Source organism: Elephantulus edwardii, unplaced genomic scaffold, assembly GCF_000299155.1.
Source record: "Elephantulus edwardii isolate Elephantulus edwardi_28Jun2011 unplaced genomic scaffold, EleEdw1.0 scaffold00028, whole genome shotgun sequence".
In the NCBI taxonomy this organism is placed as follows: domain Eukaryota; kingdom Metazoa; phylum Chordata; class Mammalia; order Macroscelidea; family Macroscelididae; genus Elephantulus; species Elephantulus edwardii.
The window spans coordinates 10,936,673-10,946,216 of NW_006399778.1; the positions used below are offsets into that span (position 1 = coordinate 10,936,673).

General features: G+C 38.9%; 1 protein-coding gene and 1 pseudogene across 5 annotated transcripts in view; both read left to right on the forward strand.

Annotated features, from left to right (window-relative positions):
• Window positions 1-9,544, forward strand: part of EIF4G3 (eukaryotic translation initiation factor 4 gamma, 3) — a 427,927-nt gene that overhangs the window by 210,259 nt on the left and 208,124 nt on the right. The window lies entirely within an intron of this gene.
• On the forward strand, window positions 5,474-6,045 carry LOC102847544 (annotated as a pseudogene).

Here is a 9,544-nt window from a genome sequence, read left to right on the forward strand (position 1 = left end):
TTCTCTTGTCTTATAGCTAAGACTTCAATATAATATTGAACAGTAGAGGTGATAGTGGGCATCCTTGCTTAGTTCCGTTCTCAAGGGGCCTGCTTTAATCTCTCTCCATTGAGAAAAATGTTTGTGTTGTATATACTTTTTATTATGTTGAAGAAATTGCCCTCTAATCCTATTTTGTTGAGTGTTGTAATCAGGAAAGGGTGTTGAATTTTGTCAGAGGACTTTTCTGCATGAATTGATAGGATAATGTGGTTCTTCTTCTTTGCTTTGTTAATGTGATGAATTACACTAATTATTTTTCTTATGTTAAACCATCCTTGCATACCTATTGTGTATCCTACTTGGTCACTGTGATTTTTTTTTTCCCCCCCATGTATTGTTGGATTCTCTTGGCCAAGATTTTATTCAGGATTTTTGCATCAACGTTCATGAGAGATACTGGCCTATAATTTTCTATTTTGGTGGTGTCTTGACCTGGTTTTGGTATCAAGGATCTTTGCTTCATAGAATGAGTCTGGGAGCATTCCTTCTTTTTCTGTTTTCTGAAATAGTTTATGTGGAATTGGTGACATATCTTGTAAAACCATCTGGTCCAGGGCTTTTTTTGGCTGAAAGTTGTTTTAATACTTTTTCAATTTATTCTTTTGTAATTGGTCTGTCAGGTGTTCAGTTTCAGTTTGTCTTAGTTAAGATAGGTTGTGCATTTCTAAGTATTTGTCCATTTCCTCTAGGTTTTCATATTTTAGTATAATTTTTCATAATATTCCGATGTTAGCCTTTTTATTTTAGTTGGTTCTGTTGTGATTTTTGTCCATCTAATTTCTTACTTGGATTATTTGTGTCTTTTGTTAGTTTTGCTAGTGGTTTGTCAATTTTATGGACCTTTTGAAAGAAATAACTCCTAGTTTTGTTGATGGTTTCAATAGTTTTTCTGTTTTCTATTTCATTTATTTGTACTCTTATTTTTATAATTTCAGGATTTTTTGAGGATGTTGGGTTTTCTTGCTGTTCTTTTGTAATTTGTTGGAGGTATTGGTTTAGAGAGTCAATGGTAATTTTTTCTTACCTTTTGATATGTTTGCTTATTACTATAAATTGACCTCTGATTACTACTGTGGCTGTTTCCCAGAGGTTTTGCTAAGTAGTGTTTTCACTGTCATTTGTTTCAAGAAACTTTTTAATTTCATTTTTTATTTCTTCTAGTACCCAGTCATGTTCAACCAAGGTGTTTTTCACCTTCTAAATGTATGGGGTTTGGTTTTTTTCCTCCTTTATCCTCTTGCAGTTTATGTCTATTTTTGTTGCATTGTGGTCTGAGAAAATGCTTTGTATTATTTCTGTTTTCTTTTTTATATCTATTGATGCTTGCCTTGTGACCTAAAATGTGTTCTATTCTGGAAAATGCTCTATCCACTTTGGTGAAGAAGGTATAATGTGTCTTTGGGGGATGCATTAGCCTATTAATATCTATGAGGTTGAGTTGATTTATTGTGTGGTTTAATTATTGAGCATCTTTGTTCAGTTTTTTCTTTTCTTGAGAATGGTGTATTGAAGTCTCCAACTACTATAGTAGTGTTGTCTATTTCCTTTTTCCGTTTTCTTAATGTTTGTTTCATATATTTGGCAGGTCTTTCATTTGGTGCATAGATATTTATTATTGTTATGTTTTCTTGTTCTATTGACCCTTTAAGCATTATGTAGTGACCTTCCTTGTCTATTGTGATGGTTTTGCATTGAAATTTATTTAACCAGAAATTAGTATCGCTACTCCTGCTTTTTTCTGGTTGCCATTTGCTTGGTATATTTTTTCCCATCCTTTTATTTTTAGTCTTTATCTTCGTTTTTAGGTGTGTCTCTGATAGACAGCATATTGATGAATTTGGGTTTTTTTAATCCAATCTGCTACTTTTTTTCTCTTCAGAGGTGCATTCAAACCTGTGTGATTACTGAAAGGCAGGGTTATATGGCTATCCTTTTGTTTTGTTCTTTTTAGTGTTGTTGCTAGTTACTTTTGTCCATGGTGCTTTCTGTGGCACCTCTGTAAGAAGAACATCTCTCAGTGTTTCCTGCAATGCTGGTCTTGTTTTTACAAACTCCATTAGGTTCTGTTGTTTTAGGAATATCTCGATCTTTCCTTCATATTTGATGTACAGTTTCACTGAGTACAGTACTCTTGGTTATCAGTTATGCTCTTTGAGTGTTCGATATATGTCATTCCAATGTCACCTTGCTCACATGGTTTCTGCTGAGAAATCAACACTTAATCTTATGATATATCTTGGTGTTTTTCTTTTGGATCTATTCTACATGGTGTTTGCTCAGCTTCTTGAATATATGTTCTCTCATTCTTCATTATGCCTGGGAAATTTTCTTCCAAGAATTCTTCCACAACTTTTTCAGTGTCTTTATTTGGTTCTTCCTGTTCTGGGATTCTGATAATGTGTATGTTATTTCTCTTGATGGTGTCCCACATTAATCTTAGGTTTTCTTCTTTTTCCTTTCTTTTTGATTCTGCTTTTTGCTCTAGCATATCAGTGGTGATAATTCTGTTTTCAATTCCCTAGTTCTGTGTTCCATCTCTTCACCTCTGTTCATGTGTACCTCCATTATGTTGACAGCATCAGAAACCTTGGACCTCATATCTTGGATTGTGGTTTCTTCTTTTTCCAGTGCTTCTAATGCCTCGTTAGTTTTATCTGCATTGTTTTGGATTTTTTTTTAAGCGCCTCCTGATTTTTGCTTGCAGTTTTCCTGTAATTCTTCATGTTTGTTTTTCACCCATTGAAAATATTCAGTCATTGTTCTTTTAAATTCTTTGTCAAAAAGTTTCATCAGACTTCTGTCTTCAGGAAATCTGTTGCTACTGTGTCACTTTTGGGGAATGGTATCTTGCTTTGGTCTTGTGTGGGGAGTGAAATTGTCTGTTTCTTTTCGGACATTGCTGTGGTAGAGTTTTCGTGCCTGAGGCGATAGCCTGTTCTTGATCTGTTACTGCTCCAGAAGAAAGGTTGGCCAAGCACAGAAGCTGATGCACATCGATGGGTGAATGCACAGACGCATGTGTGGGTAGGCCGGGGAAGACGAGCACACAGATGCCCATGGGAGATGGTTGTCGGGGAGACCTCAATGGAAAACCAGGAAGCCTTGGTTTTCCCCTAGAGAACTGGGTTTGCTACCCCAGTCGAGCTTCAGCTGTCTCACTCCTTTTTGCTTAAAGTTGATGTGATCCCACAGTGGTCAAGCAATCAGCCGTGATCGCTCCTAAGTACCTCACTCAATTTCCTACTGTCCTGCTTGTTCCTGGTGAGTGGGTCTCTCTGTGGTTCATTGCCCTCTGCAGCAGCTTGCTGCTTCCCACCAGGACTCACTGTACCAAGCTGACTCTCGAGGCACCCCTCTAGTGCTAGTAGCTCCCGTAGCTCTCAAATGTCCATTTTGGTCCATAGCAGTGTTTTAAGAAGCACTTATGTATTTGTGCTTCCTTTTTGGCCCAAAGCCTGCAAAGTCAAGGGCCTAATAGCAATTTGTTCCCCAAAGTACCTGAGTGCCCAAGAAGAAAGCCCTTTGTTCCCTTCTGGAAATGGCTTCTCAATTCCTTCGAGGAGCCCAGGACCTCCCTGTCACCTGAGTTATGGCATCTCACGTGGTTAAGCCAAACAGCCGTTTATTTCCCCAAAGTACCTGCTTGCTCCTGATAGGTGGGTTCTATGGTGGCTCAGCTGGCAACTTCTGGCTGGGACTCAGCTGCCAATGTCCACCAGGGCCCACGGCTTGTTGCTCCTGTGGCTTTCAAACTAATTATTTTAATAAAAATTCTGACTCAAATTCCTACTGTCTGCATTGGGCCATGTCGATCTCTGCACCATGTAGTGACCTGTTTCTATGTAGCTTGCCGCTCACCCAGCGCTTTACACAGTTTCCTCCACCACCACCATCTTGGTTTTCCCAGGGCTGAAGTTTGCCATACTGTTATATTTTCACACTATCCTCTTCACTAGTCTGTCGCATTTTCTGTTTTATATTTTTATATCATGTACCTTTACATCCATTTGCATCACTTAAATTGTTCTTAAGTGGTTTCTATTTGCTACCCCTGTGTAGCTTTGTTGGCTTTAGCAGTAAGGAGGTGCACTGCCAACCGTAAGGCACACAGTTCAAATCCATCACTGCTCTGAGATGAGCAGTCTCCTCCTGTATGACTCTGGAAACGTGTTGGAAGGTCAGCTTGGAGTCAGTTTCAGCTTGACAGTATGTAACATCAACAACTCGTGTGTTATAAACTCTTTCTTTAGGGGTTTGTTATGTTCTGTAGTATGCCTGTTTTTCTTTCAGTAGATAACATCACAATCTACCCTGTTACTCAGACCTTACGCTTAGAAGTCATCCTTCTTATATGCTATGAAGTCAATTTCAAATCATAAAGATTTTGTGTTGTAGAGTAGAACTGCCATATAGCCTTTTCTCTTTAAAAGAGCAGATGGCTGGTTCGTTCTCTAGAACTTCTAGGTGGTTTTAAACTAACAACATTTCTAATACCAGCCCAAGATTGTACCATGTTTTCACGTACTCTTACCACCATTATCTCAGGAAATCTTCTTGACTTGTTATCTTCTTTACTGTTATTGAGACTTAGGTGCGCCTGATCCAGTCCATAGTCTTCACAATTACTGGCTGTGCTTCAGAGAGCTGGATCATGAATAAGGATCATAGAAGAATTGATGCTTTTCAGTTGTAGTGCTAGAGAAGAGTCTTGAACATACCATAAAAAAACCCAAATATGCCAAGAAAACAAATAGATCTGTCTTAGGGTAAAAGCAAATTTCTCCTTGGAGGCTAGGATTTTGAAGCTCCATCTCACAAACTTTGGGCATGTGGTCAGGAGAAACCGATCCTTAGAGAAAGGCATCATGCTCGGAAGGATGGCGGGACAGCGTATGAAGGAAGACCCTGGATGAGATGGATTGATACAGTAACTGGGACAGTGGGGATAGGTGTGTCAGAGTCAGTGAGAAGGGCTCAGGACAAGGCAGTCTTCAGAAATATTATATACAAGGTGGTTATGAGTTGCAGATGACTTGACTTCACTTAACAACAACTATTATTGTTATAGTTTAAGCCACTGTGGTGTCTGTCCAAACAACAGTAGCTTTCTTACTTATCTCTTTATTTTTATTAGTCCCTTTATGATTTATTTTCACTGTAGACAGAGTGATTTTTTAAAACATAAAAAAAATTACATCTCTTCCACTTAAAACTGTATGATAGGGGAGTGGAGGAAAAGGAAAGATACAATGACGATTTTAAAAGATACTATTAACACAGATAAATAGTAATTAATTGCATAATATATATTGTATATGAATGATTGAGTGAAACACCATATTAAACCTTTTCCCCTTCTTTGCGTGTTTGAGGCTCACTTCCTCCCCTCTCTTGTCCTTGGTACCACCTAGTTCCAGAAACAGCCCACATTATGGGTCTCAGATTCCTCAAGACCACCGCTGGCCTCTAGGTCCTAAGTGATTACTTAGCCAACAAGAACTGTATTGAGGGATATTGTGCCATCTCAGAAGCAGATGTGGCAGCGTTTGAAGCCATCTCCAGCCCCCACCTGCCTACCTGTGTCACACTCTATGCTGATATAATCAATTCTTACGAGAAGTAAAAGGCCATCCTGCCGGAAATGAAGAAAGCTTTGTGCAAGTATGGCCCTGCTAATGTGAAAGATACTATGGAAAGTCAAGCTGCAGATAGCAAAGATGGCAAGGGCATTGATCTCTTTGGAGCTGAGGAAGAGGAAAGTGAGGAAGGAATGAAGCTAAGAGAAGAATGTCTTGCACAGACTGAGTCAAGGAAAACCAGAAAGCCCGCTCTTGTTGCCAAGTCTTCACTCTTACTAGATATGAAACATTTAGTTGATGATATTTACTTGGTGAAGTTGGGAGAGTATATGTTAGAAGTATTCAGGCTGACGGCTTGGTCTGGGACTCTTCTAAGCCAGTACCAGTGAGATATGGAATTAAGAAGCTCAAATATAGTATGTAGTTAAGAATGATAGAGTTTGCAAAAGTAACTGCTTTTTAAGACTGTGTAGACAATGGATACAGCTTTATAATAAAAACAAAACAATACAAAAAGCTAATGTCCATATACATCCATTGGTTAAAATAAAAAATTTTAAAACAAAAAAAGAGCCCACATAGTTAAAATAAAAAAAAAAAAAAACCACGACATTTTCCCTCCTGGTGGCTAAAACAGACACATGGATTTTTTTTTTTATGTGTTTGTTGTTATAATGTGCCTTCAAATTTACTGCAACTAATAGACTGCAACTGTGACTATGCATAATAGCTCTGAACTCTGCACTATCCTGGGCCTGTCTCACCGTTTGTGACACTTTCATCCTCATTATCCCAGTTACTGTGCCAATATATCTTATCCAAGGTCTTCCTCTCCTGTACTGTATCCCTTCAGCCTTCGACGTATGTCCTTCTCCTGGAAGGACTGGTCCCTCTTGGCAGCATGGCCAAAGTATGTGAGACAGAGCTTCAAAATCCTTGCCTTTAAGAAGCAACTTGGTTTCACCCTTTTTAGGACAAACCTATTTCTGCTCTTGGCAGTCCACGGTATGTTCAGTACTCTTCTCTAGGACCACAAGTGAACGGCATTGACTCTTCTTCTATCATCCTTAGTCACTGTACAGTTCTCTTATGCATAGCATGTCATTGTTGAGACCATAGCCTAGGTAAGACACAATTTAGTCTCTAAACTGCATTGTTGCCTTTCAGCACTCTGGAGGGGTCCCTGACAGTAGGTTTTCCTGATGCAATTTGTCTTTTGAGTTCCTGAGTGCTAGTACTGTGGATCTGAGCAAACTGAAATTGTTAACACTCTCAGTTTCTTCTCTATCGTAGTGCTACCATTTGGCCCAGTAATTGAAATCTTTGTTTTTGTGATGTTGACCTCAATCTATGTTGAAAATGGCAGTCTTTGACCTTCTGCAGCAAGCACTTCAGATACTCCTCACTTTCAGCAAACAAAGTTGTATCATCTGCATAACACAGGTTGTGAATGAGTCTTCCTCCAATCTTGATGTGTGTTTACCAGGTCATAAATCTTCAAATTTCTGGTTACCCGTACAATCTTATTTCCTATTTAAGTACTGCATTATAGTTGATCTTGTTCTCTTTGGTCCAGCATTACAAATTTGCTAAGATCATTGCTCTAATACTTCCTTCCCTCTGTCTGTAATAGTCTTCAATATTTCAAGCTGCTTTCTAATATTTCCTCAAGAAAGCACTGACTACTTTAAAGTAGCAACATCTTTATCCTTTGGTCTTTATTCTACTTTTTATTCATAATGTTTACTCCTGCTAACATTATGTTATATACTTAATTTTTGGTTTATTGTCTTATCTCCACTACTAGAACGTGAGCTTAATGAAGATAAAGAGTTTTATTCAACATTGTACTTCCAGCACCTAATTTAATTTATGCTATTTACTATTCAATATAAACACTATTTTTCTTCACTTAATTTACTGTTTATAAAAGGCTTTTATATGAATGGGATGCAATTTTTCATTTAGAACTCCTAAGAATACAGAAAAATGACTGATAATACTTCAACTTGTAATGATTAGAATTGTTCAGATCTAACGTGGGTTGTACTAAAGATTTTTTAATAGAGCTAGTAGTATCTTGGGAATAGTTTAGAAAAAATTAAAAGAATAAGCCTGTGGTAGATGCCTCTTCAGTCCTTAAATACTGTGATTCTGACATTAAAACACATTGTATTATGACTCCTGGTACATTATTGCTCTGTTTATGAATGGTATTCTTGATATCTTACACAACTTATCTTGTTGTTGATCATTGGTATTTAATGCCTCAAGCTTAAGATGACTTTTAAATTCAGGTAGGATGAACTCAAGGTCGCATTTTGGTTCTTGTGCACTTCAGTTTTCTTCACCTTCAATTTAAACTTACACCTGTGTAATTGATGACCTATTCCAGTTAGCACCTCACCTGGCTTTGACTACTGATCCTGATCTTCTTCAATAATTCTTTACACAAATGTTGTTGTTGTTGTTGTTGTTATGTGCTGTTGAGAAGACTATAACTCATCGCAACCCTATATACAACAGCTCTGAAGCCTACTGTATTCTGAGCCACTCAATACTGACACTGAAACAGTGAACCCCTATTGCTCCAGTTACTCTATCAATCCGTCTCCCCCAGGGTCTTCCTCTCCTGCCTGTCCCTCCACCCTTCCTAGCATGATGTCCTTATCCAGGGACTATTCCTTCCTGGCCACATGTGCAAGGTTTATGAGACAGAATTTCAAAAACCTAGCTTCCAAGGAGAAACTTGGCTTTACCCTCCCCATGACAGACCTGTTTGTTTTCTTGGTGATCCATGATATGTTCAAAACTCTTCTCCAGCATCACAACTTGAAAGCATCAATACTTCCGTCATCGTTAGTCATTGTCCAGCTCTCTGATGCATAGCAAGTAATTGAGAAGACCATGGCCTGAATTAGGTGCACCTTAGTCTCTATAGACTGACATCATTGGCTTGTCAGTACTCTAGAGAGGTCCCTAACAACAGATTTCGCAATGCAGTGTGTCTTTTTGATTTCCTGACTATAGGTGCCAAGATTGTTTTCAATGGAGCCAGGCAAACTGAAGCTGTTAATCTCAGTATCTTCTCCATTCATTATAATGCTTTCAGTTGGCCCAGTGGTGAGAATCTTTGTCTTCTTGATGTTCAGATTTAATCTTTATTTAAGACTACAGTCCTTGTCCTTCTGCAACAAATGCATCAGGGCCTCTTCAGTTTCAGCAAGCAAGGTTATGTCACTTGTATAACATAGATTGTTGATGAGTTTTCCTCCAATCCTGAAACCACATTCCTCCTCATAAAGCCTCACCTCCAGAGTGATCTTATTCTGCATACAGATTTAAAAGAGCCAAGGTGCATCCCTGACTCACTCCACTCCTATATTTGAACTATGCAGTATTTCCTTGCTCTGTTCTGAATACTGCTTCCTGGTTCAAGTATTGTTGTTGTTGTTGTTGTTGTTCTATGCTGTCAAGTCGCTTGCGACTCATAGCAACCCTGTGTACAACAGCCCTAAACTTTGCTCTGTCCTGTCCCAGTCGCACTGTCTCCGATACATCCATCCTGATTACCCCAGTCACTGAATCAATCCACCTCATAGAGAGCCTTCCCCTCTGTGCTGCCCCTCCACCCTCCCAAGGATGATGTTCCTCCTTACAGTATGTCAGACGAAGCCTCAGGATCCTTGACTCCAAGGAGCAGCCCGGTTTAACCTTCTCCAGGATAAATCTGTTTGTTTTCTTAGCAGTCCATGATGGCCTCAGTACTCTTCTCCAATGCAAAAGCTCAAGGCATCAATTCTCCTTCTATCCTTCCAAGTCATTGTCCAGCTCTGACGCATAAGAAGTAATTGCAAAGACCGTAGCCTGTATCAAACACACCTTAGTCTCCAGAGTGACACCATTGCTCTTCAGTACTTTGG